General features: G+C 40.7%; 1 long non-coding RNA gene across 2 annotated transcripts in view; it reads left to right on the top strand.

The window, feature by feature from the left end:
• The window catches only part of LOC115011338 (uncharacterized), a 65311-nt gene extending 60868 nt beyond the window's left edge, over nucleotides 1-4443 (top strand). For both annotated transcript variants that reach the window (XR_003832574.1, XR_003832575.1), the window contains one exon: nucleotides 4123-4443. This is a non-coding gene — a long non-coding RNA (uncharacterized LOC115011338). The remainder of the gene's footprint in view (nucleotides 1-4122) is intronic.
• Nucleotides 4444-27993: the final 23550 nt, after the last annotated feature.

Genomic DNA, 27993 nt, shown 5'->3' with positions numbered 1-27993 from the left:
CAGAGACCCATATTTTGCTATCTGCATGATTTTTGTGATGTGGTTTTATTCTCAGACATAGTTAATGACTAATATGAACTTGACTCGTACAGTCATTTGTCTTATTCCTTTTTTATTATGCCCGTCACTTGTTCAGCTTCTCCACTTCATGAATAATGTGTAAGGTTAAATGTATTCAACTACAAATGGCAGCAACCCCATTAGCCTCGTAATTACTGATGTAATTTAAATTGGTGGGTCCCAGTCCCACAGTACAGCTGAATATCATTATAGCCATCTAACAGGGACTTTTTAAACCTGGGGGTGGCAGGAACATGTTGAGGTGCGGGCTAAATTTAGAAAGCCTGAAAAATAACCTTCCTACTTTCTGGGAACTCAAATGTAACATATGCATAACAAGAATGTGAACTAAAATTTGGACAATCAGCTGCAGCAGACAAAGAAAAAGGCAAGGGCTAGACCACTTCCACAATAGCAATTTATACAACATGACCTGTAACAAGAGGAAATGCTGACTATATACAGAACGACTAATGAGCCAATGAGGAGCAGCTGGGGAGGCAGAGGCTCCTGAGCTGATGAGGGGATTGGGAACAGGTGTGCAGAGCAGGGAGCCACATGGATGGTGTTGGTGGAAGATTTCTTTCCAAAAGGGAAAACACTGTCATCTGAAAGGGCTATGTTATGTTCAAGATCATATAAACGATCAAATGTTAGTTAATGGACAAGAGTATTTTCAATAGGCTGCTCTCAGTTATGTTGTGGTAGTGCATGCAGGGTGGATGGCGTTACATAACGTTGCTTTCTTCCTAATTTGTTTTAAATGGAATAGTGTTAAAGCAGGCCCAGTTGCTAAAGTTGATGCCTGCAACGGTCTAAGGTTTGTGAGTCAAACACTGGCTAACGGTACCTTTTACTTTGCTAACATTGTCTCTAACAACGCACTCCTGCATGACGTGTAACTTTTTTACATTACATCACATTACAGATTATACATAATTTAACAGACGCTCTTATCCAGAGTGACTTACAGTGAACTAAGTACAGGGACAGCCCCCCATTGTGCCTTGCTCAGCAGCACAATGGTGGTATTGAACTCACAACCTTCCAGTATTCTGTTTGGAAGGTGGACCACCAGACCACTAGACCATCACCAGCCCCACTACTTCTGTAGTGGTAGCATCATTCTTTTACTCAAATCCAAGATCAGTGTTTTGCTGTCTACATTTGTGATTTGTGATTCTCCTTTCTTTTTCCACTGAGTGAAACTAGAAACACACATTCCCTCTAACCACCTGCCTGGTTGCAGATTGGGTTCTTGGTGAAACACCCGGGAGGTCACTTATGGGGGTCTTAAGATGCCAGTATGCTTCCCCACCCTCCACACCTCTCTGACCTCAGGTTAAGGGGGCCGTGTCCTACCATTTGTTATTACTTTCAAAAAGCAGTCATCCGACATTCACACCCACTTAACACCGTGACTGGTCAGTGAGGTTGTGATAAGGAGCCTGGGTTTGATCTTCTCTCTCAGCTCCCTTTTTTATTCTTAACGCAACAATTGTTTTTTACTTTTCATGTGAGCAACCGAGTACACGCCTTCCAGGAGAGACAGATACAATCATCATTTCTGTCACATGGATTGCCTAGGTTATGTTTTTACTAGGGCTGTCGAATTAGTGCGTTTATTTCGATTAATTAATCACAGAAAAAATAACGTGACAAAAAAATGGACGCAGATTAATCACGCTCTTAGATGCCCCTTGACCTTTACGTCACCGACGTTTTGCAATGAAAGATGTCAAACTGATGGTCTGTGTTGTCTAAGATAATTGTGGCATACAAGATATTGGAGAAATAGTATTGAAATAAAAGACATGTTGACCTTTAAGTTTATAATGCTACTCATTATTTTGAAATGTTTCTCACAGCAAATATTAATTTATGCGATTAATTTAGATTAATTAAGCACAAAGCTTGTAATTAATTAGATAAAAAAATGTAATCACTTGACAGCCCTAATTTTTACTATGTTGTTTATCCTGTACACATGACATCTATTGCTCGTCTGTCCGTCCTGAGGGAGGTATCTCTCCTCAGTTGCTCTCCCTGAGGTTTCTTTCATTTTTCCCCCTTTAATGGTGGGGTTTCTTTTGAGGACTTTTTCCTTGTGTGGTGCGAGGGTCTAAGGACAGAGGGTGTTATATGCTGTACAGTCTGTAAAGCACACTGAGACAAATGTGTAATTTGTGATATTGGGCTAAATAAATACATTTGATTAGATTCTGTTTGAGCATAACCTGACCTTTTTAAAGGGACAGATCACCACCAAATCAAGAATACATATTTTTCCTCTTACTTGTAGTGCTATTTATCAATCTAGATTGTTATGGTGTGAGTGTCTGGCTTGTGGTGCTTAAAGCGCCAAACTACACCCGCCAACTGTATCACCGCGCAGAAGGAAGCGTGTATCTACTCACATAGGGCATATCGAGTTTCTTCCATTAAAACATACCAGTTTTAATTTGCCGTGTTGGGTCGAGTCTCGCCCGAGATGGACCATCTCCAGAGTCGAGCCAAAGTGCGCCCGGCTAGCATCCAAAAAGGTGACGTCTCGCCAACCCTTGACAACCCCCCTTCTCCCTCTCAAACAAAGAGTTGATTTGAATGTTGCAAGCGAGACTCAAGTCGTTTCCGCGGCCCCCGTTTATACCTTTTTTATGAAGTTGGGTTCTTTCTAATGTCGGAAAGGTCTGAAAGAATCGGACAAGCATTTTACACATTGGCCAGTCTGTGGTGGTGATATACTAGGATTGGTTTGAACTTCTCTCTCAAGGTCTCTTCTTTCATCCTTTACTCAACTACTTCTGTGTTTGTGCCGTTATCTCCTCCTTCTCTATGATAGCAGGCTTTTCATCCTGCCTTCAAATGTGGCCGTTCGGAACAGAACAAACCTTTTTTTCCTGTGGACATGTTTAGACGACACTTTGTATGAACTTGTTTGTTTGATGCAGACTGAACACTAATCCAGCCCCCTTCTCTTCTTTTCTCTTCAACACAAGCAATCCTTTCCTCTAAGAACAATGTGTTCCATTATTAATAAAAATGGTAATACACAAGGATTTCTCAGATGATTCTTCTGTCCTCACAAGTATGAATAATGTTTTGTATTCAGTGTCCTCCTACTGCATCCTCAATGATGTCCAATCTGCCGTGCTGAGACGAGGCAATAACTATCACAATGTACCACTTCGCAGATGTTTGCTTGTGTGTGAGGAGCATTAGGAGAACGCCTGTGGATGGCCTATATTTGTGTAGGTCTTTTTGCAACAGTTGCTGTTCTCACATTTTCTTCCAATCCATTGTCAGCTCACTAACTTTTCCTTTCCATCAGGGCTGTGAATGAATAAAGGCTTGGGTTATTTCAGTCATATTGCAATCATTTAGAAATGGACCAAATGTCAAACGGTACATCATTAGGCCCCAGACTGAGTCAGCAGACAGGCTATTTGTCAAAAGCTCTCTGCTGGATTTAGACGTTTAACTACAGCTAATATGGGTGGTTACACAGATTCATGGGCAAGGTGATATCCGCAGCATATCCACAGTCAGGATGCTTCCTTGCACTCTCCACTCTTCTCTTCCTCCTTATGTCCATGAGAGATAGCGGTGTATAGATAAACAGTGAGTAAAGGTCCACTGTGATATCAAGAGAGAGAGAGAGAGAATCACATTACAGGTCATTTAGCAGACGCACTTATCCACAGTGATTTACAGGGAACTAACTACAGTGACAGTGGAGCAACTCAGGGTGCCTTGCTCAGGGGCACAATGGTGACAGCCTAGTATTGAACTCACAACCATCCGGTGATCTGTTTGGAAACCGAACCACTAGACCACCACCACCCTAGTCACCAACGTCTTAAGGATTCCTGCTCTGGACTCCATGGATATGAGGACAGAATTACTGTACATGGCAAACCATCCAATAGTTGTTGATATTTCAATCGGGACCAAATTGCTGGATTGACGAACCGATGGGACTTTAATTAATATTGTCAGATACTTTAATGTAATCTTAGTCTATTAACATATCCAACATAACCTGGGAATATCTTCCTTCAGGAGGAGCTGGGGGACTGAGGAGACAGAACGTTGCTTACCATCTGGACTTAGATGCTGCAACCCAGACCAGGAGAAGTGATGAACAATGCATGGATGGGTGGATGATTTGTAAATGACTTGGATGCTCAGGAAATGTTCTTTTTAACCAGCCTTGTAATTTCTTTCGGTTGACTTTTATACTCTGACATTACACAGAAAGAGTGCAGTTTAGTTCACTCAGAATGAGTGAAGAATTAGACCCTGGACATCAAAAAAATTAGAAAATGTATTGAAAGGGTATTGAACGTACTTTTCAGTGAACTCTGGGATATTTGAATTAAAATGTTACATTCACACCAGCTCATTGTGGAGGGTTCTTTTCACTGCCTGTGCTTTTTGTTTTTCGACAGAGGCTTTGCATTTAGAGAGAAAAGAAAAACAGCCCTAGAGAACAGGATTGTATAAAAGATTTCTGATTGAATAATACTTATTCATGGGAAATGTAAGTGAAAAGGTTGAGGTTCATTTAACCAAACTCTTCTTTCGAAGAGCACCTTACCATTAGCTTTTGTTCTTGTTCTTGTGATTGCATCAGTCAAACGGCAGCCTCAAAGAGAGAGATTTCAAGGTTAATGATGCCTGCAGTGACTTAAGCCCTGACCTCCAATGCAGCCATGTTAGGCTGTATTACAAGTAAAGGTATTTATGTTTTTCTTTTGGAGGCTTCCCCCCACATATCACATAACAATTGTAGGTATATTGTTTTTATTAGCAGACTTCTCTTTCTGTGTGAGGTTGTTAATGCGTGCACATTCACCCACACATCATCTTCCTATCTCAAACGTGATACCCTCAGGGTCTGTTGCTTGATCACCAGAGAGCTCCTCTCCAGAGGCAGGAATAGTTCATCCGGCACTCTGCCAGCTTCTTCTGGCCTTTTAAATTCTTCATCACAGTGTTACTCACTCCAACTGTGTGGACAGTGACTTTCATTTAGCCCGTCCAGAGGGATTTAGTCAGTACTGCAGAAGAGCCTTTTGTCATTTTGTCACTGTGAAGCATTTCCTATTTAACACAGGGCTGATAATATGCTTCAATCCCAATGACCTTTGCCAGAGTTTATAAATTGGTAAAAGCTGGTTACTGTGTCACTAGTAGTTTAACATAAAGATTAAAGGGATAGTTCAACATGAGATGAGGTTATTGATATCAATCTCATGTGCAATACATGCAGAGATGGAGCCAATATGTTTTGAGCCTCACAAACCTGCCTCACACCTTCAGTGTTTATGCTAAGCTAGGCTAAACATTGTTCTGGCTCCATACTCAAATGGAAATTAAAGTTTATTACAACTCGGATTGTACTGGGACAACTTTTCTATTGGTAGTGATATGATTATCACACATGCATTTGTAAACAAGATTAGTCTTATTTAGTTGCAGGAGAAAACTACTGTCACGTTAATACCCAAACTCTCTGCTGTAAACATCCATCACAGTTCACAGACCAGTTTCCTTATTTGTCTTTGACCTCTACTTGGATTAGTTGGGGTCACTTACAGTTTACCTGTACAATTCAAGATTATACGCGACATTACGAATGTGCTCACTTTTACCTCCAAAAAACATTTGTAGCTAATCTGGCTACACTGCTAGCTTGTTTACACCCTGTGTGACTGTCGGACTGCTCATGACTCTTACCTCTTACGCTTCCTCGCTCTCCAGAATCCAAGCAATTACTTTTGTGTGCACATTGTTATTGTAACTGATCCAAAGACCTAAACTTTTTAAATAATACCTAATTTGTAATAAATATAGGTTGCATTGATTTCACTCAAACAAAGGAATAAACTAAGTTACAGAAAAAGTTTTTGAACTATTTGTTGGGTTTTAGGAGCTCTGAGGGCGCTATGACTGCTTTTCAAATGAATCCAGCAAACTTCTAAATGATCAAGATAGTATTTAAAGTGATGATGACAGCATTTCAATTATACTCTCAGCCGAGGGCACTTTCAACACACCAAGTCCACAGTCTGAATCAATAAAGAACCAGTTAGCTGCCTGTTGGTAAAAGTGAAAGTGGTACAGAAACATGAACATTTTGCTATATTCTCTTCAGAAGGGCGTTGTCTTCTCTCGTTGGTCCACGTTGGCGCGGTTACACCCCTTGGTGGGCAGCGTTGTTGTGACGAGATGGAGGTAGACCTGAAACTCTCTTAAAGGAGAAGTGTACCTAAAGTGTTTCACATTCATAACTAATATAGTGCTCATTATACATTCTTGTGCAGAAATACATGTAGTGCAATAATACATATTGATTGAGGTGGACAAGTACATGTGATAATCATCAAGTGTGAATCAATTCAATCAGGAGTTTATTTACTTCACATATTCCCTCCGTTCACACCATTTATGGTGTGTATATTATTCAGTAAATATAAGGCACCAATTGGTGTACAAATACAGCTTATGGTATAAAAGAATACATTCTTAGTTGTTTTGTTTTTATTTCAATCATAAAACGTACCTGAAGTAGAAAACAATAACTATAAACATAAAATAAAAAATACCTTCGGTAATAGCATTGTCTTTAATAAAAAATACCTTTGGTTCCAGTAAAAATCCCTTTTAGCTTCACTTTTTTTATTCCAGTATAAAACATTTAACTTCAGTTGTATAAAAACACTTTCAGTATAAGACTGTAAATTTCAGTAAACTTATAACATCAGTAAAAAAACAGTAAATCTCAGTATACCTGTAACATCAGTAAAAGACTGTAAATATCGGTAACTTGCAATGTCTATATAAGACTGAGGTAGCTGTATTAGACTGTACCTACAGTGTGAGACTAACTACAGTAAAATCAGTGGCTGAGGTATGGCAGGAGTGAACATTTTGTAGAGTTTATTCACACGAAAACATCTACCTTCAGACTTTTTAGTTCCTGTTCTAAGTCATTTTCTAAGAGGAACTCGCCTTCCCCCTGCATCAAAAATTGACCTGCCTCAGCTCTCTCTTTGGTCAGGGCAGTGGTGATCAGCTTAGTGGTCAGGGTGCAGATGCATGGGATGCAGCAGCATCCACACAGGATTAATATACCTGTTATTATCGGTATGATCAACAGAATGCTCAACATCATTATCTTGTACTGACCAAACCAATGCTCCATGCCTGTGTAAGTAATTCTCTACCCCACTGTTTGTCGCTAGCTCTTTGCTGAGTGAGTTGAGTCCTTCCAAAGCTTTGGTAATGGATCCATCAGGGGCTGTGTTATTTGGGATGAAAGTACAACACACAGATCCAAACAATTTGCAGACACCCCCTTTTTCAGCCAACAAAATGTCTAATGCAATTCTGTTCTGTTGTGTCATCAGGCTAGTCTTCTCTAATTGCTCATGCAGTCCAGTGACAGCATCTCTGGTGTAGTTTACAAATCTCTGCTGGTTGTAATAAATGTAATTAATCCAATCTACAGTCTTGTTGGCAGTCACTCGAACAAAAATGGACTCAAAGCCGGCTGCAATTTGATTTCTAGCTTTGAATTCATTGGGAACACCATGTGGTACTCCTATGGAGTCTATGAAAATTGTGGCGCTGAAACTTCCACCGGGAACAGAACGTTTATCGACTCGGGAACCCATCCCCACTAGACAGATCGGAGAGTTCTTCAGCAGTGATTGGCATGATGTAGAAAGGCATTACCAACTGTACCAATGCACAGGTACCTACCCAGTCTGGCGGTAGGGCTGGATACCGGGTTTTTGTACCACAGTACCACCATACGTCAGCTCTGGCAAATTCCATGAATGACACCTTTGCTGCAAACACCATCCCTTCGTCGGCAACCTCTAAAGTGGAATTACACCATTTCAAATGTCCTACCTGAGTGCCTGCGCCACTGGTCTTGCTGATGCACTCATAAGCGCCTTCATAGGCCCAAAATTGAGGTGGAACGATGTCTTTTCTGGTCACTGTATACAACAGGGCCAAAGAGGTGCAGCCTGGGGGATTGACAAGAGTGTACACAGCATGCAAACCCTGGAGACCTGTTGGGTTTGCCTGATTATTTTGTTCAACAGAGTATCTCACCCAATCCAACCACACATTTCTCTCTTGATATCCTGTCTCCACTGCCATTGTTTCTTTAAGACTGGTGATGTTCAGATAAGTCACTCTCATTCTTTTCTACACTTTCTGGGATGTTTTCTCAGGAGTGTTTGTTCCTGGCTCTATTGCCTTCAACCAAAAGATGAAAAGTGGGTCTTTAGGATTCTTTGATATCCCTAAATAGTACAAGCCAGAATCAGAGATGTCAGGGTTGAAAATTGTGATGACCACAGGGTTACAATTTGTCGGATGCACATTACCAGGCAGAGTTCTTGGATCAGGATTAGGATTAGGTGGTTCACTTTCACCGCACTTACATGGGCTTTGTTTAATGATTCTCCATTTTTCAACCAACATATGGGTCTGGAACAGGTATATTTTGTGACACCGTAGCAGAGTTGATTATTCTTAGATCATGAACCATTCTCCAGCCTTTGTTGCCAGCTTTTGGGACTGGCAAAATGGGTGTGTTCCAGACGGAGTCTGAGTGTCTGATTACTCTATCTTCTAGGAGTCCAGTGATTGTTGCTCCTATTCCTTCAACCTGCTCTCTCTTGAGGTTATATTGTGAAAACCAACATGATGATTGTTCCGTTTTCAGGGTCATTGAGGCACAAACCCTACATCATAGTCTCCAGTTGTCCACAAATATGATGGGATTTCTTTGAGTGTTTCTTCTGTGTCAGGATTGTTGGTGTGTTCTCTTCCATGGCCTTTTTCCAGTTTTTGTTCTTCCAAGATGCCAATATCCACACTGTGGTGAGTGATTTTCCACATTGTCTCATCTTCTGCTCTCCATACACAGGCAATATTAGTTGGGAGCCAGTTGATTGACAGAGCTCTCTTGATCATGGGACCTAAGGATCTTGCTTCCGATCCTACTGCCAATGCCAGTGTGACATGTGGCACTGCTTCAGCTGATAATGCATACCATTGCTGTTGTTCTTTTGAGGGAGCACAGAATGCAGCCACACCTTGAGGTCCCACGTAGATGTCTTTGACTTCTATTTGCTCCTTTGTCATGTTCTTTTCTTCCTCCCAGGCTTGTTGATACTCTTTGTCAGGTTGACGTAAGTAGTTATAGGTGCAGTGAAGTGGATCAAGTGGAGGTCCATATGGAGCTAATGTGTTGATCCAAGGTTTCCATTCCATGTAAGTCTATTGAACTTCTGGATTGTCTTGATTTTCTGTCAACAGGCGGCTCCAATACACTGTTGTGGTAGTTTCTTCAATATCTTGGGTAGGGCTTGATGCCATTATCAAGATCCTTTGATCTGTTTGATACTGTCCATGCAGAGGTATTTGTCCTGGAAACTGTATAATCAGTCCATCACTGGAACATAGAATTCGTGCTCCAGTTTTAACCAGCAGGTCTCTACCCATCAGGTTTACAGGACATTTTGGGGAGAAGAGGAAAGGGTGTAGCAGGGATTGTTTACCAAGTTCACTGACCAATGGCATGGTATACTTTTGTTCTTCCCGATCCAACTGTTCGAAGGGTCTTTGTGGAGAGAGATGGTGTTTTTCCTTTCAAGGAAGTTATACAGGACGCTGTTGCTCCTGTATCCACCATCAATTCCATTTTTTCTCCTATCCTACAGGTGACCATTGGTTCATTCTGAGCTGGAATAGCTTCACCTGCAGTTGGATCCTCTGGGCATCCTCATTGGGAGGAGCCATCCCATCCCTGGAAATGTCCCCATGCAGAGAGAGAGGTGAGTGTTGGGAGGATTTATTCCTCTTCCTCTTCCTCTTCCAAACCTTTGCTGTCCTCTTCCTCCTGCAGAACCGTGCTGTCCTCTTCCTCCTCTTCCATAGTGGGGATATCCTCCTCTTCTATTGTTAGATAATCCTCCTCTTCCTTGGTTGGAGTTTCCTCCTCCTTGTTGCCCATACTGGTAGCAATCTTTGACCCAGTGAGATGTGCTTCCACAATTAAAGCATCCCTGTGGTGGAGCTCTTTCATTATTTCTGTAGCGGTTGTTTCCCATTCTCCATGCTCCTCTGTTTCATACTTGCCATGGAGGTCCATTCTGAGGAACTTGTTGCTGTCTTTGTGTCTGTCTTGTTGCTTCTGGGGATTCTTCACCATCGTCCTGTCCCATTAACATCTATTTCTTCTCTCTCTTATTTCTTGAAGCCTCTTTGTCTTTCTCAGCCATTTGTGCCTTTGCCAATCTTCTGGTGATTGTCAAGTGTTCTTCTTCCTTCTGCACTTCTGTTTGCTTGTGTTGCTCTTCATGATGCACGAGGTGTTCTCTCCAGGGTACATCATGCATTGTGTCTAGCCCCACCACACTCTTCAGACAGTTTTGGACATGAGCAGATAGGGCCTTTATCACTGCATTTCTCTACAACATGGTAGCTGATGCAGAGGAGTCATGTCTTTCTCCAGTGCTGTCTATCCAGACACCTTCGCTTCTCTTCAGGAAAGCATGCATTTCTTCATCATTTCCTTTCTTTAGGCCTGTCACTGCTGTTATGCTGCGGGTGGTGGGAAAAGCTTCTCTTAGAGCATTGCAGTAAGTATTCCTGTACTGATTGAAGGATTTGTCGTCGTTCTCATTTATGCATCCAGCGGTGATATCCATGTCTAGCATCCTCTTTTTTCCTTCCAGTCTGCCAATGAGAGTCCTCAAATCTCCCACACACACACGGTCTTCTGCTGTGTATTTCTCAAATTCATTAATCCATTTCTGTCCTCCTGATGTGAGGGGAGGCAGTTTGGATGCCATACTCTCCAAATCACGATGACTCCAAGCGTGGTATATCATGTTTCCTCCTGGAGTTGCCATGAGTGGCATCTGTTGTGCTACTTTTTGCTCTTCTATCTTCTGTCTGGTTCTATTCGCAATTGGCTGTTCTTTCATTTTCAGCTGTCCTTCCACAAAGTATGTCTTGAAGTCACTTATTCAATATATATCAAATATCTTAACATCTCAAGATTGAAAAAATTAAAAACAGCATAAATTAAGAAGATTGTTCAACAATGAAGACGCGCCTCCATTGTTGTTGTTTTTACTTGGGACATCATTCTGAAATTTCTCTCAGAATTCCTTGAGCTTCTTCCAGCTTGTGCATGTTCTTCCTCTTGGGATCTTCCTCTTCCTCTTCATCATCAGTATTGTGTCTTGTCCCCCCTCCATACTCTAGTCTCTGCTCGCTTGTTGTTTCTTCCTCCAGTCTTTCCAGGCTGCTATAGCCCGTTCTTTGGCGTGCACCATCATGTTTGTTCGTTTCTTCCCATCTCATTGCTTCTTCTTTGCGTTTTTCATCATTTCGTGCCGCTTCTGCTATCATTATTTGCTGTTCGTTAATGCGACCTTGGGAACTTGAGAATGAATCTGGGGTACGCAGTAGCTCTCCAAGTAGATTTGGAGCAGAGAGAGGGAGAGAGTGGGGGTTGGGTGGCTTTTCATTTATTCTTCCCTCGAGTAGCATTACATGTTTCATCAGGAACTCTAGTCGTTTCTCTGTTTCTCCTGCCTCAACGTCCAGACATCCTCCCTTTATGTCCAACATGGGTGCCTGTATTGGAGTGGGATTAAAAGGATTGTGACTGGGTGAGTATGCTGGAGGGGCGGAGGCTTGTGTCAAATCTGGAGTTGAGGTGTAGGCTGGATAGGTGTAGTTTCTTCATGTTTGGTGCCTTTTTCTTCTTCTTTTGCTTCCCTGACTACACAGATTGTGTCAGGTGCAGTCTGAGGTATGTTCTTGAAGAGTAGAAGGAGATGCATAGCTCTGGATTTTCTGTTTCCAGCTTTCAATGCTGCTTTCTTTGCGGTTCCAAATCTTTGTTTTTCTCCTGTTTTCTCCCATGCTGCCATCTTTTGTTGATATTCTCCATTTTCAAATTCATACACTGCCCTTTGGTCCTCAGTTGGAAATAGTCCTCTTTCTTGCCATGTGAGTAGTAGCTTTTCTGTCTTTGCTCGAACTTTCTTTCTTTCACTTGGTTTGGTGCAGGCATCCAATCGTTGGTACATTCGTTCTTTCGTACCCTGCTGTGGATACAAGCTTGACTTGCTTTGAGTTTTCAAATGGATCCATCATGTTGAAAATTTTAAATCCCTCAAATGTTGTTCAGTCAGTGGAGATATTCGAAATTCAAATAAATTGAGCGAGAAATAAATGTTTAAAGTTCAAAGTTTAAATCTAAAATAGAAATAACAATTGGAAATGTAAATCTCCTAAACTTAAATCTGAAATCAGGAATTAAAAGAAAACCTGGAAATCAAAACTTATAAAATTTAAATCTGAAATAAATCAAAAGTAAGATTTTTTAAAACTTTGTCCTCTAGCGGACAATTTATAACAATTATGATTATTATAATTGGTACACTACTATCATTGTATTCTTAGTCGAGATATTTGAATTTTGGGTGTAACTTCAATTTTGTCCACTAGATGGAGGCATATATTCACAACAAGAGATTCAAAATTCAATTTAAGTTTACGCGGTCAAAGTTCAATAGTTTGAGAAACCAAAAACCTTTTACCTCCTTGTGGAGAACTTACAGAATTACAAATACAGAAAGTGGACTACAAATTAAATCAATGAAACTACAAACATTTTCTTGGGGGCGTTGTCTCTTTTTAACTCCTAGTGGAGAACTCACTGTATTACAAAAACAGGAAATGGACTACAAATTAAATCAAGGAACTACAGATTATTTCAGGGCGTAGTCTCTCTTTAACTCCTAGTGTAGAATTTATTGTATTACAAAAACAGGTAATGGACTACAAATTAAATCAAGGAACTACTCATTCCAGAGAAGGGCGTACTTTTGTTTTGTTCAACAGCTTCTTAGCTTTGTATTCACTACTTTTCGGTCTTTATCAATACACAACTTCTTCGTTTTATCAATACACAACTTATTCATTTTAATTCCCACCCCAAATGCTTCAGCGTAAGACTCAACGTTCTGTTTGTTCCGAGATACTTTCCACAGTCTTAACAACTTCTAGGCGTTTTTACACGCCTGAGTTGCTGGCTTAGTTAAGCTCTCGCATCAACCAGTTCATTCTGATGAGACTTTTCAACTTCTAAATAACACCATTACCTTCCCGTGATTCCCCTTTGTATATCGATAGTCAAACAGTCAGTTTGCATGGTTAATTCTTTCGCTACAAACGTAAATGTATCACCCAACGAGCGCAAGCTCCTTTTTCAGCTTCAGGCGGGCTCCCGGAGTTGCATATACGTTAGCTCTAAATTAGCTTGACTTAACGCCTCAATTCATTCACTTACTGACAATATTGCTTTTCAACAACACACACACATGTCCATCAGCATAGTTTACAACCCACACTGCATTGATACTCGTTTTATACAGTTTTCGTTGGATTAAATAGGGTTTTTATAGCCCCCACTAAGAGAAGGTCACCCTTCTCTCACACAGCCGAATTTCGCGATCTTTTTAATTACTTTAATTACTTTAATTATATGTCTGTCGTCGTCTACGGAAGATGAATAAATCTGTAGTGAGACAATGGGGAATTCGTCAACCTCCACCACGCAGTCACATCCAGATATTCACTGTTAAGGCTCTCTCTTTTTAGCCAGAACAGGCCGCTTTGGCCTTTCCCTCCGCAGACTCCCACCAGTTGTTTAGACTGAGCTTTCTCCCAAAGACTTGATATTTTAACTTACACTATTCAATCGAGCGCTACTCGAAAACCTTATTTCTTACACCGGAGTCACTTTTAAAACCTTTCTGTGCACAGTTTCATGTAGTATTGTCAAAATTCAGCCATCATCACGTCAATTACAGCATATGCAAACTTAGCATTGGTTGTTTTTTACGAGACAGCCGTCAGGGTGTGTTCTTTGATACTCACAGGTACTATTATCTTAGAGTAATATAATGCAATTTTGTATTAAACAGGTTTGCTTACCTTGGTTTTTCAGGCCTGCTTGTAAGTATCAAAAGAACCCTCTCATCCGGCTTCTCTCTCTGCTCACCCTCGTGTTCAGAAATATCGGGACGTCGGGGTTACCAGGTTTTGTTGGGTTTTAGGAGCTCTGAGGGCGCTATGACTGCTTTTCAAATGAATCCAGCAAACTTCTAAATGATCAAGATAGTATTTAAAGTGATGATGACAGCATTTCAATTATACTCTCAGCCGAGGGCACTTTCAACACACCAAGTCCACAGTCCGAATCAATAAAGAGCCAGTTAGCTGTCTGTTGGTAAAAGTGAAAGTGGTACAGAAACATCATGAACATTTTTGCTATATTCTCTTCAGAAGGGTGTTGTCTTCTCTCATTGGTCCACGTTGGCGCGGTTACGCCCCTTGGTGGGCAGCGTTGTTGTGACGAGATGGAGGTAGACCTGAAACTCTCTTAAAGGAGAAGTGTACCTAAAGTGTTTCACCTGTAACTAATATTGTGCTCATTATACATTCTTGTGCAGAAATACATGTAGTGCAATAATACATATTGATTGAGGTGGACAAGTACATGTGATAATCATCAAGTGTGAATCAATACAATCAGGAGTTTATTTACTTCACATATTCCTTTAAAGAAAATGAAACACTCAACCACAAATTTAGCATCCTTGAAAATGCCATAATAGTTTAAAAAGTGACTTTTCTGAATATGTTTTTTGCTGTCTTTGTTCAGTTAATGGAGAAACTGGGCCACAGCAAGACTTCATATCCTTAATTACTTGAAGTCTTGACACATGGGGGTCACCCTCATGCTGATGCTGGAGCGGTGCGGTGTCATGGTCACGCCTTCTGGGAGCTGAGACGTAACTGCAGGTAAGATGAGACAAGTCTCTATGTTTAGCTGCTTGCTTGTCTGAGTCTTACGGTTCAGTCTGTGGGAAGTCAGAAAAATACAAACGCTCCCAAATGTATACAAAGGCAAATCTCAAACTACACTGACACATCACAGCGTGTGTTACGACCTTGTATCCTCACACAGAGTTTCCACAGAGAAGCAGCAGTCTGACTTTTTTCACCGCTGTGTGTCGGCTCTTACCCCTGGCTTCCTGTAAATCTCTGTTGAACACAAAGCTTGTTTTGCGAGGACGTGAAGATTAAACAACTGACAGCCTTCACTATTAATTAGGTTGCTAGGGCTTTGCTGTCACCGGGGCTGGGCTGATAAATAAAGTGAGCTAGGAGGCTGCTTTGCGTCCAGCGTGGCTCTAAAGGGGATTATCATTGATATTCTCATTTCAATTCTGCACACAGCACGATGGCCTGACACATGAGAGAAGCACACATAAAGATACACGCATATCTGGAACATCTTTGTGTTTATTAAGTCAGAATTTAGGGACATATTTGATCAAGTTATTGTTCTTCTGCAAGATTCGCTTCTTGATTTTTACCCCCGACCATACAACATTTCTTCATATCATTCACGATGGTGTACATGTACAGTAATTAATAAAGACTGTTTGTCCCCGACACACTGTGCATCATTGCATTGTAACAGCTGTCTGTGATCTTATCCTTCATTGCACACAAACTTATTTTTCTTGCTCTTCTTTTATTTTGTTCACTCATACACACTCAGTCAAATAATGACAAGATGTTTTTGTTTTTTTTCTTATCGTTTTGTTTTGTCAAAAGTTTGGACACACTTTCTCATTCAGTTGAAGTGTGTCCAAACTTTTGACTGGTACTGTATATATATTCTTGTCAACAAGCTCCTCTCTACCTAACCTTCACTTTCTGTCAACCTGAAGCTTCAGTCTTTAATTCTTACAGGTGCACTGCTCTCTCTTTCTGTGACCTGTGTACATGCACACGCACACGCACACGCACACGCACACGCACACGCACACACACATACATGCAAGCACACTCCTCTAAGGCAGACAACTAGTGTTGAATGATTCATTTATATCGAGCTGCCCCATGGGACAACCCTCTTATGGTGTGAGAGAGAGGTGCAGTGAAAGAAAAAGGAGAGCGCTTGTACTTGCAGTACATGGCGTTTGCAGGAAAACGAGTGAAAACCATTGATGAACATTACTTTGCTCCAACTTTGTTTGCAACTAATTGCAAAATCAATATCTAAACTGATAACAGAAAATGTAAACTGATAACTCTGTGAAGCCTGTGAAAATATAAGACTGAGTTTCTAATTAATGCTCGCTGAGATGGAGATGAAGTGTCTCAAAAATACTTTATTCATCATGAAATATCTGCATAATAAAACACCTATACCTCATAAACCTCTCATTCTTTTATTTATTTCTCACGGCTTGCTGGACATTGACAGGTGCCTGTTGCCATGGTTACATCACACATGGACAAAGCCATAACCTTGCTATCATGGCTACTGCTTTAGCCGTTTGCTGCATGAGGTGTTGTGAGTGTGAGATGGTGATTGGAAAACTATGACTATGGGGGGTTAATAGAGTAATTAACACACACTATCATCTAAGCCTGCAAAGAAGCTTGTGTAAGGGTTCATTTTAAAAGCATATACTATATAATTATCTTTGCATATTTAATGATGGAGCACTACATATCATTATAATACATTATCCCTGTTGTGATGATCAGTAGAAGTGGAGGCGGCGAGTTGGAGACATGATTGTCAGATTTGTGGGCAGTTTTCTTGATTTATGAAAAAAGCCCCTTTTGATTGAAAGCTCGGCAGCGACTGAAAGATGTACACATGTGCTCATCCAGGGGTCTTCATTTATTTGCCCTTTACTTATCCTCTTAGCAAGATACATGTGTGATTATTATATCCCTGTAAAAATCGTTATGATTATGATTTCCATGGCTTGGCAGAGAGCGTGAATGTCATTTCTAAATTCAGCCTCTGCCTGTGATTCCCTCTGTGAAACATTTAAAGCAGCAGATGGGGAAATAATGAACTTTTGTATTAGAAAGCAGCTGACTGAAGCTCATGAAACCAAGCGCTGTTGACTGGGATCTAAATGAAGTGGACCATGACATATTAACAGATAAAAACCCAGGTTGCTTTAAATTTCAGAGGTCTTTTATTAAGAAAAACTCTTAAGGAAAGTCAGCTTGTGATCACCCTCGATGTGCCATGTTATCGGCCATTAACTTGGAAGCAGATACACAGTTATAACATCAGTTATTATGGTTTTGTTACAGTTACCGAATGGAGGGCGATGTCTAACCGGCAAATTAGACCATCATACTGAAGGACTGAGGCTGCTGCACGATTCAATCTTGTCGATCTTTGAGTGGTGGAGGAGGGAGAATGGAAAATGGATGAAAAGAAAACCGGAAGGCAGGAATAAAGTATAAAGGGGACTGAGGGTGACAGAAATAGCAGTAATTGAAACAACTGAGTGATGGAAGAAATGTGGTAATGGTGAGGGGATTGTAAAAGAAGTGGAGAGCGTAAACAGACTAGAGGAAAATGAAGAAGTAAAAGCACAGGACAAGGTGGTAAAGGGTGAAAGATGGAGAGAACAGACAACATGGTAGATAGGGATAAAAAGGCAAAACTATCAGAAGGATTCAGTGGTGTCAGAGGAATGAATACAGTGCTTGCTTAGCTCTCTGCAGTGCGAGTGTCTGACCCAGACCTCTTTTCAAGATCAAAGCACCACAAAAGCTTGTGAAAAACCCAGGGGAAGAGATTACACATTACTGTACAAGTTCTAGTGCTTTGAAGGACTTTTCATCTCATCCTGGCCACCATCATTATGGTTATCATTAACATATACACTTCTGTTATTGTCATCAAAGAAGTTCTTATATTTTCCGCATTAAGTCACAGCAAGTTGAGATTTAGTAACCATTAGCAAGACCCTGCCAAAGGATTTCTAGCAGCAATCAGTCATATAGGAGTTAGCAGATCACAGATTTAGGCAGGAGCCTGACCATTCGAGACTTGAGAAACTTTAAAGAGATATCACAACTCACAGGTAACCAGTGAAGGGCAGCAAGCACTGGTGTGATGTGGTCACTTCTCTTTGTATGTGTTAAAAGAAACAGCGTTTTGTACCAGCGTGAGTCTTTGGATGTTTCACCTGCTGATACCAGAATAAATGTGTATGACCTTTTCTCGATCAGCCGATGAGTGGAGTGACCTGATCTTGATTAAATGTCTCAGTTGGACAAAGCAGGACTGTTTTGACAACTTTAGTCACCTGAGCATCAACAAACTATTCAACTACTACTTGAGTCAAACAGTAAACCTGGTTTACTAGCCTCTTTTTTTAACATTATTAGATAAGGCACCCAGATTAGAGAAGAGATTGTTAATTATGCTAGTGCTGGGGCCAGATGGGGGTCATTATTTCTGATTCAGATTCACTCTACTGCAGGACTCTTTTGGACATTCAATTCTTAATCTTCAGCGAAGCAGGACATGGCAAAGGATACATTGGTTATAATGCTTTATCTGGACATAAAGGTCAACTTTAATTGTAGCAATTAAAACACCACAATAGAGAGGAGAACGAGAGGAGAGAAGCAAAACAGAGAAGGACCGTCTCACGGCTGCCTATAGTCGGAACACTTACCAGATGTTCATGGAAGTAACGATGTCGTAACTTTACGTGAAACGGGTAACAAGTTGCTACTAGATAGATCCGACTTCCGTACGACCATAACAGGCTTATGAGCTGCTCACGAGCCTGTCGTGAAGCACAGGCATATACATAGTATGAAATTAAGATGACATTAATATTGGCCTTTTTTCTGGATATTGCATATTGTGTACATGTACTTACCACTCTTCTTTTGTACATTTAGGTGTACATGTGAAAACTGTACAATTATGGAAGAAATTGAAGAGCTGCTGCCAAGAAAAGGATGTCATGGAGGAACTCAATGAATATGAGGGACATGGTGCAAACATAACCTGCATAACAGATCACCCAGGATTCAAGTCAAAGTGTCTGGATGTTTGGGTGTTGCAGACAGCCTACCACAGGTATTCAAAGAGAGACAGACAACAAGCAGGTGATCAGCCACGTAATGAGGAAGTTACTTGTGTGCACAAATGTGTAGAGCTCAGAAACTTTGATGTATTTATGGGAAGTCGAATGGTCACTCTGGCAAAGTTAAAGAATAAATAAGCAAATAAGGTTGAAGTGATTACCATTGACATGTATTATCTTGTATGTTACAGAATGTATCACTATGTGGCATACCGCCAGCTGGTGAGATTCTGCTGGGGAATACTTGGTAAGAACCACAGAATGTCATCATGTGCCATTCAAAAGATCTGTGCTACGTTTCCATCTGACAACTACACGTCGTTCAAGTATCAGCACTTTATTAGAGTCAATAACAAAACACAATGTCAGTTCAGTGATTGAATCTGCTTCTATACAGCACAACAGCATTCCTCTTGTTTGGTTCTTCCACCGACTGCTGAGTGGATCTGGGACTTCGAAAGGTTCCTCATCAACATTGTCTTGGCACAAAGCATTGAGTCTCGGTCAAGAGTTCAGTAACATACGCTGCAAAAAATATGTTTTATAATCAAGCATTATATATAATATGTATGTATGTGTGTGTGTGTGTATATATATATATATATATATATATATATATATATATATTATATTATGATGCTGACCTTTGGAACAAACTACAGAATAAAATGGGGAAGCCTGTTATAAACTTTGAATCTATACTTAATTAAGCTAATGAAGTGTAATTAGCTAAAGTTATTAATACTACAAACAATAACACACAGATATCGGCTAGGGCCTGGTGTAAACTCGTTACATACAGTAGGCCTAGACCGATTATGGCTTTATGCTTGTAACAATAAATACAGTAAACAGTAGCACGGCTTACCTTCGCTCTCCCTTTTGGCGAATGCATTTCGTCGTCTGTTTGGTGGAGGAGTCTGCACCGGCGGACGTGTTTGAGTCGGCGTGCTGGCATGTGCTGGCTGGGTTCTCGGCAGTATTGTAGGCACAGCATCTGCGTTCAGTTTTAAATTCTTTTTGAATCTCATTTCCTCGGCGAACATAGTTTTTTCGAAACACAATCTCTCAAAGTGCTGCCCACAAATCATCGGTTTCATCAACGCACTTGTCTTGTCCATAAACGCGACATTTTATCATCTTATGGCCACAGAAAGCTAGATTTGGAGACGGCCCCACATCCCCATACAACACATCGCTTCACAATTATCCTTGGTGATCAATTGTTGTCCATTCTTTCTCGTAATAATTGACAGCAGTCTTTGCTGGACGCTTCAACGCAGACAAACACTGGCGGCTGTGTTCTACTTGTGACGTCATGTATTTGATAGGCCAAGGCAGTGCAATGGTATTGCAGAAAAAGTTGAGTGTGGTTCAACTTTTTTGCCAGACAACCCTACATCATTAGCATGTGTCATTGACCTGTTTAGTAGAATATTACGAAACTACAGAAACACAGCATCACTCTCACGGACTGTTAACAGTTTGTCACACATCTGACCCGTGGCATTACATCCTTTTACAGGGCTGAGTGCAGCGCTATTACGTTGACCACAAGGTTAAGGTGACTGCCTTTTAAAGGAGTAGCTAGATGAGAAGATTGATACCAGTCCCACTCCCTACTGTGTATTAAAATAGCTTAGCATAAAGACTGGAGGCAGGGAGAAACCGCTATCCTGATTCCTCCCCCAAATTGACAAAAGTCAGGTTGTTTTGCATTGAGAGGACAGTGAACCTGTGAGAGCTTGTATGCCCTCCGTCGCGCCTAAGGCAGACACCCTCTCGTGCGTAGTGGCTGTTCTAAATATGTAGTTGTGTGTCAAATGATTAGATGATTAACCTCCCAATTTGGATACACCTTAATCTAATGGGCTTCTGTAGACATCCAAATAAACGAGCGCAAATTTGCAAGAGCTGCAACCACGCATGCATCCATGCGTGCATACATTTACACACACACACACACACACACACACACACACACACACACACACACACACACACACATCCACACAACCTCCGAAACACTCTCTACTGAGTGTAATGATGCCTCCCGACGAAGTGAATTATAGAGCTACTGGTCACAGCTAAAAACCAACAATAGCATGATTTACAATCCTCTTTTTATCGTCACACAGCACAGACAGGGAAAAAATAAATATATATATGTATATATATATGTATATGTATATATATATATATATATATATATATATATATATATATATATATATATATATACAGAGAAACTATGGAGTTTGGATTGGTACACACAGTGCACAGTGCCTTGCTCAAGGGCACCTTGGCAGTGCCCAGGAGGCGAACCGGAACCGGGTACCGATCCACACTCCATACTTTGTCTGTTCAGGGACTTGAAGTGCCGACCCTCCAGTTCCCATGCCAAGTCCCTTTGGGCTAACTACTGTATATAGTATTGTAATTATTATTTAATGGAAAGCACCTAATTAGAGAGGGAGAGAGTATGTGAGAAGATGAAGGACATATAGTGCTGAGAAAGTGACAGAATGAGGCATGTACTGTATGTGCTTCCTCTCCCTTGCGAGAGGAAGCTTCCTCCCCTCTCTGTGTATTTCTGTCTGGACTTGCTGTTATGGATCAATACCTGCCAGTCTCCTCCGCTCACAATACCGAAGGCTGGGTAATAGGGTATGTGTGTGTGTGTGTCTGTGTGTGTGTGTGACGTTTAAGTATAGTCCATGCTATCACCTGTCCCAGGTGTCATTCCTTCTCCTGACTAGAGTAACCTTTCATTACTGGGAAAAAGTTTGAGTGATGTACTTGTGTTTTCTTCGTGCTGCACATTTGGACTTTCTGTAGAAAGACTCTGAGGAGTTGGGTTATCCAGATGGAAATGAATTGCAAGTCAGTAGAGCTCGTTACCTTGTCTCAAGAAGCATCACATTTCAGACAGTTGGTATTTCTTTGCCCAAACACGGTACAATTTTGCGCTCCAAAGTATTACTTATCATGATTATAGAAAATTGTACATGAAGTGGTGATAATGGCCTTGGTCACACCTACCATCATGTACTGCTGTGTTCACTGGGAATGAAAGTATGCAGCACTGGAGGAAAGTGGAGCACATCATGCTGGAGTTTATGAATGCATCAATTTATTCAGTATTGCAAATACTGCAGTTTAAACTTCTTTTGGAAACCACTGACTATGCCTAAATGCATACTAATATTCCACTATTATTCCAAATATGTCAATATTCCAAATGTGATACAGGGCATGTAAACGGCATATTCCCTCATCCGAATGAAGCTTTATTCCGAATGTAGTTATACATTAGTCAATTACTCAACAGTTTGCAAGGCGGGGGTAGAAATGCATGGCCAAAATGTTCTTTTTTGTGAGTGCATGTTTTCACAAAGGACAAATGAAGCAACCTTTTTTAATTTGTTAGATTGCTTTTTTTTTCTTCCTGTTTAGTAATTTTATTAAGGCATTGAAACGTCCGTATTTTATAAAGAAAACAATGCACATTACTAATGATCCCTGTGTGCTTGAAAAATGGGTACATTTAGGATATTTTAATATTGAATAAAACATTAGCCTGAAAAAAACTAATAATACCACAGATCACTGCACCCTTAAACTGAAGTATATGCACACACTCCTAACTAAAGGGTTGTCTATGAATACATTTTGTGTGTTGCCTCGAGTGCAATTGAAGTTCAACTTTGGGAACACTTTGTTCTGGGATGATTTTATGATCAGGAATAATAAGGACAAACCTGAACAAAAAAATTAATGTAAAGTACCGGTGTTACAGGCATAAAAAAAGTATTAATTCAAATGTAACAAATGTCCTTAAATCAAAAAGGCATGTTAAAGGTGTATAGTTTGATCAATCCTGAACATAAGATGTTCTCATTCAAATATGTAACAAGGCTGGAGAACAAACTAGACACCAACCATGCAAACACAAACTGGTAGCACAGAGGTTATGTGGATCAATACGCACATTAATGTTCCAGTTTGTTAATTGTATGTGTCCCCCTCAAGCTTGAAAGCTCATACGGAGCATTTAAACACTTACTGCAGCATCGCATTTCACTTTTTTCCATTTCTAAATTGCAGTTAGACTCATACTGGATGTCATTGCTGCTATAACCTACGTGCACTACTGGTTTTATATCCACGCTGCTGCTGCTGCTGCAGATTCATGGCAGTGCAAGGCTACTTGCACTGCCATGAATCTACCAAGGCCACTAAGTGGACTCGTCAATCTGACCTTGTAACGACAACATAAATCTCAGGTTGCACAACATCACTTGCCATTTTCCTTTCTTTTTCTCATATGCTGTGATATGATCACATGTCAGAAAAGCCTTTTTATCGACTTTATGAGTGACCGCTGATTCCTCACTTTTCTTAACCAGCTGGTATGGACCACATTTGATCAACTGCTTCAGATTTTAATCTTGTTTCTGCTAGGGATTAGAAATTGTTCCTGTCAACATTTGCACATCTGACCCCCGTCTAGACTGCAAGCGTATCAGATGTGTTTTCCACTCGCATATTTCACACAACAGATTAATCTATACAGCTGTCTGCACTGGCTCCACGCAGGCTCGCGTCTCACGGGCGTAACCTCTATCTGAAGAGCGTTTTTACACTTCAATAATAATAAGAATAAATTACATTTCTATAGCGGTTTGCTAGAACTCAAAGTCGCTTTACAATAATACTTCAAGTCAATACGCACGTAAACGCGAGGTTGATACAAATACAACACTACTACTTTACAACATTACCACAATTGACTACATATTTTAGGGTTTTATCATTATTTTAATTATTAAAATGTTATCATTATCTTTATTTTCTTATTATCTGGCCTTGTTCTCATATGCATCAGATTTGATGTAAAATTACATCAGGAATACTCTCGCACATACTAAAGGAAAACTGCACACAAAGTTTTGCGGCTCCTTTGCTTATCGACATTTTAGAATTTGCGGACAAATGGAACCGATATAGACGGGTTATAGAGGGGTTATAGAGGGGTTATAGACGGGTTATAGAGGGGTTTTAGACGGGTTATAGACGGGTTATAGAGGGGTTATAGAGGGGTTATAGAGGGGTTATAGACGGGTTATAGACGGGTTATAGAGGGGTTATAGACGGGTTATAGAGGAGTTATAGACGGGTTATAGACGGGTTATAGAGGGGTTATAGACGGGTTATAGACGGGTTATAGAGGGGTTTTAGACGGGTTATAGACGGGTTATAGACGGGTTATAGAGGGGTTATAGACGGGTTATAGAGGAGTTATAGAGAGGTTATAGACGGGTTATAGAGGAGTTATAGAGGGGTTATAGAGGGGTTATAGACGGGTTATAGATGGGTTATAGACTGTTATAGAGGGGTTATAGAGGAGTTATAGATGGGTTATAGAGGAGTTATAGAGGGGTTATAGACGGGTTATAGACGGGTTATAGATTGGTTATAGACGGGTTATAGACGGGTTATAGACGTAGCTGCAGTGTCGCGTGAACGCTGCTGAGGTGACATTTGTGGCCTATAGACACGTTTGCATTTTCCCCATCAAATATTACAGCAGTGGACATTGCACACACACCTGGCGTAGATCTGAAGTTGACTGAGTGCACTTTTTTATTTACTTTGAATTTTGATACACTTGATGTTTCTTGTTTCCGTTACCTGCTTTATTTGGAAGACAGTGGAATCTTGAATGTCAGAGCATGCTGACAACACCGAGGGAGAACTGTGTGGGTAATCAGCTGTGGGGGAAATCTGTCGTGTTAAATTCATAATTCTGTTTTGGTCCAACATGCAGACTGACGCATTGGCAGATTGAGACCTTTTATCCTCAATGGTGCAAACCTAAAAATAGCTACTTCTTTTAATTAAAAGCTAGTTTTCAGGACAGACAGTAGGCTCACTCATTAAACATGTTTTCTGTCATTGCATGGTTTGGATTTGAAATGCAAGACTGAGCTTCTCTGTACAATTCAGACCTTCCCTGTTATCTTGGGGATGAACCTATAGACTGATGTTGGCAGTGTCACAAATATTAATTATTAATTGATTCTAAGCAGGATGAGGTCAGTGTTCATCATTATGCTCCCTTCTTCCTGTGGCCTAATTGACACCTCCGTATAAGCACACACAAATACATTCAGCACACGTTCTCTGCTAGAGAATAATTATTTATTTAAATAGACAGATGTGAGCTCCTCCAAAGGAGAAAAACAGCGCCGTACTTCCACTATAGTGAACTGTGCAGCACACAAGTTTGTATATTTCAGTTTGCAGGTGGTCTTCTTGAGATAATCATTATCTGTTGGCTGTGTTGATGGATCAGAAATTCTAGTTTAGCTTACACTGTGCCACTAGAAGTGTGAAATTTTTATTAATTAATAAAATTTGCTCAAATGAAACTTTGCCATAAATGCAGACATGATGTTTCATGGCTCAATAACTCAGGGTGCCTCTATGAGCAATTGTAAGGTGTCCTTGTTGTCTCCTGTTCAGGGGCATTTGTTCATAAATTAGATACTTTTAACCTAAAATTTCAGTGCAAATCTGTATTTTCCCACATGAAAATTACTTCTGCAATATGGCAACATAAAATACATAGAAAACAAAACATGAACACAATGAAAGCACAAAAACAAAAAATTAGGGGCAATAGAAGACATTAAAAATGCTGGTACTAAACACACAATGCAGAATACATATATGTCCCAAGTAATGGTGTCATGGCTTTCCTCTTTTAACACCATGTGGTGAGTCCAGAGAGCAAAGTTCTCAGTCAGGACTTACCCTTTGTACTGATTGAAGAGCAGCCCTCTCTTCATTTAGTAAAGTGCCTCTTGAGTCCCGCCAATGAATATCTGAGGCTAAGCGCGGCCACCTTTATCACTGTTAACTCCTCCATGGGGGGGGGGGGGTCAAATAGTGAATCAGCTATAATCTAATAGCCTCTAATGACCCAGCAGGGAACACACTATACGATACAAGATGAAGAGGAGTGAAAGGAAAAAGCATAAGTGGCATCGCTCTGTGCTGGGGTTGAGTATGTCGGCACAAAGTAAATCAAGGGGAAATTTGATCAGACTCGCATCCAGCAGCAACAGGTGTCAGCCACGCACAGATTGCATGTCATTTTGGCTGCCCTGCTTGCTGTGTGTGTGTGTGTGTGTGTGTGTGTGTGTGTGTGTGTGTGTGTGTGTGTGTGTGTGTGTGTGTGTGTGTGTGTGTGTGTGTGTGTGTGTGTGTGTGTGTGTGTGGGCAAATGCCTTTATGCCTTTCCTTTGTCTTTGCAACCCAATAAGTGTCTGGGTTGTCTGAGTTCACTCTGGTGATGATTACATTATAGAGACAGAAAGAGGGGGGAAAAAGGAAGTGATGCCAACCAGAAGTAGAGAGGTTGGGAGGGTGGGTTATCAATCCTCTGTAAAACCCTCATTTTCATATATATCACCTCAGGGAGTGAGTGACAGTAACAGCATGCTAATGGACTCTGTGCACACACAAAGTTCAATTTCAAGAATGTGTTGATCCCAAGAGTCCAGTCAACATTTAACAGTTTATGTAACCTGTCAGACCCTTGAGGGAAATAGGCTCATGTAGCTATTTGTGCATGACTTTTCAATTCTCTCACAAAAGGCTAAATGAAGGTTACCCTTCTGGTAACAGCTGCGGCTGCTACAGGATCAGCATCATCCTCCGGTGTCTGCTCTGGATGTTGTTGTGTTAGATGTCCATCATATGCTTATATATATGTGTCAACTCATTTATTCCTGTAGAGAATATTCTTATTATGTTATCCCAGCAGAGTTTATCTTTGAGGCTGTACAAGCAGGGATTGTGAAGGGGTGGAGGTTGGGATGGTGAATGTGCGTGCAGTGTGCCCGACTTTCTTGCAGGTGGCCAGAGTCACAAACCTGCAACGCTCACCTTTTCATGAACTGCAACAATAATCTTCCCATAACCCTTTATCAAGTAAACACAATCTAACCAAACCTTAGCTAAAGGAGTGGAAGATCTGAAAACAGCCATGTGAATCATTTTTGTTATTGTCATAAGTAAAGGTTATGAAAGACATTGATAAAGCATGTGGTCCAGCCAATAGGGCTGTCAGGTCAATAAATACGCACGTGACATTTTGGAAGGCAATGACAAACAACCATCTTTTTGTTGCTGTCATCATCTTCTGTTTTGTTTGACATCAGGAACATGGAAATCTCATAGATGCATTATTCCAGGCGAAAAATGTCCTCAGTGATGTTAAGACATATCCTTTATATTCTCTGACTACTTGTACGTAAGACCATGCCTATATTTTGTGGTATTAGACCTTTTGTGTTTTCTTTATTTTGTTCATCTAGACCTTTAATTTTGTTCTTCTTAATCTCTTTCTCTACTAATGCTGCTGGTTCCTCTGACACTGTGTCTCGCACTGAGAGCTTTTGAGAGCTTTGGATTACTTAGATGTCTAAATCAGGTGCTGACCTGTGTGTGTTGTTTCAGGGCAGACCTTTGATTTGAAAAGATGGCCCTCCCTGTTGGTGAATCTAATGATTAGGGTTGATGTCATCCACATCCACAGGATGTCAGCTTGCACTGAGAGGGTGCAATAGACGTAACCTTCAGCTGTCCCAAGAAACACCCACTCATCTCGATCAGTGTACCATTGCAGATCCTTCTTAAGTTGTCCTCTAAGACTCTTTCCATGAGGACTGATCAGGTCTGATTGTCTTAAAACGTCTGGAAAGATGTTTCATGGTGTTTCTAGCCTCGCTGCATCACCAGTGGCAAAACTGGACAGCTCGATGACAATGAGCTTAAAGGGCAACTTTGCACATGCATACACACAACAACACAA

The sequence above is a fragment of the Cottoperca gobio genome, chromosome 1, assembly GCF_900634415.1.
Source record: "Cottoperca gobio chromosome 1, fCotGob3.1, whole genome shotgun sequence".
In the NCBI taxonomy this organism is placed as follows: Eukaryota; Metazoa; Chordata; class Actinopteri; order Perciformes; family Bovichtidae; genus Cottoperca; species Cottoperca gobio.
Note: the sequence above shows the minus strand (reverse complement) of the source record. Positions and strands in the feature narration are given on the sequence as shown.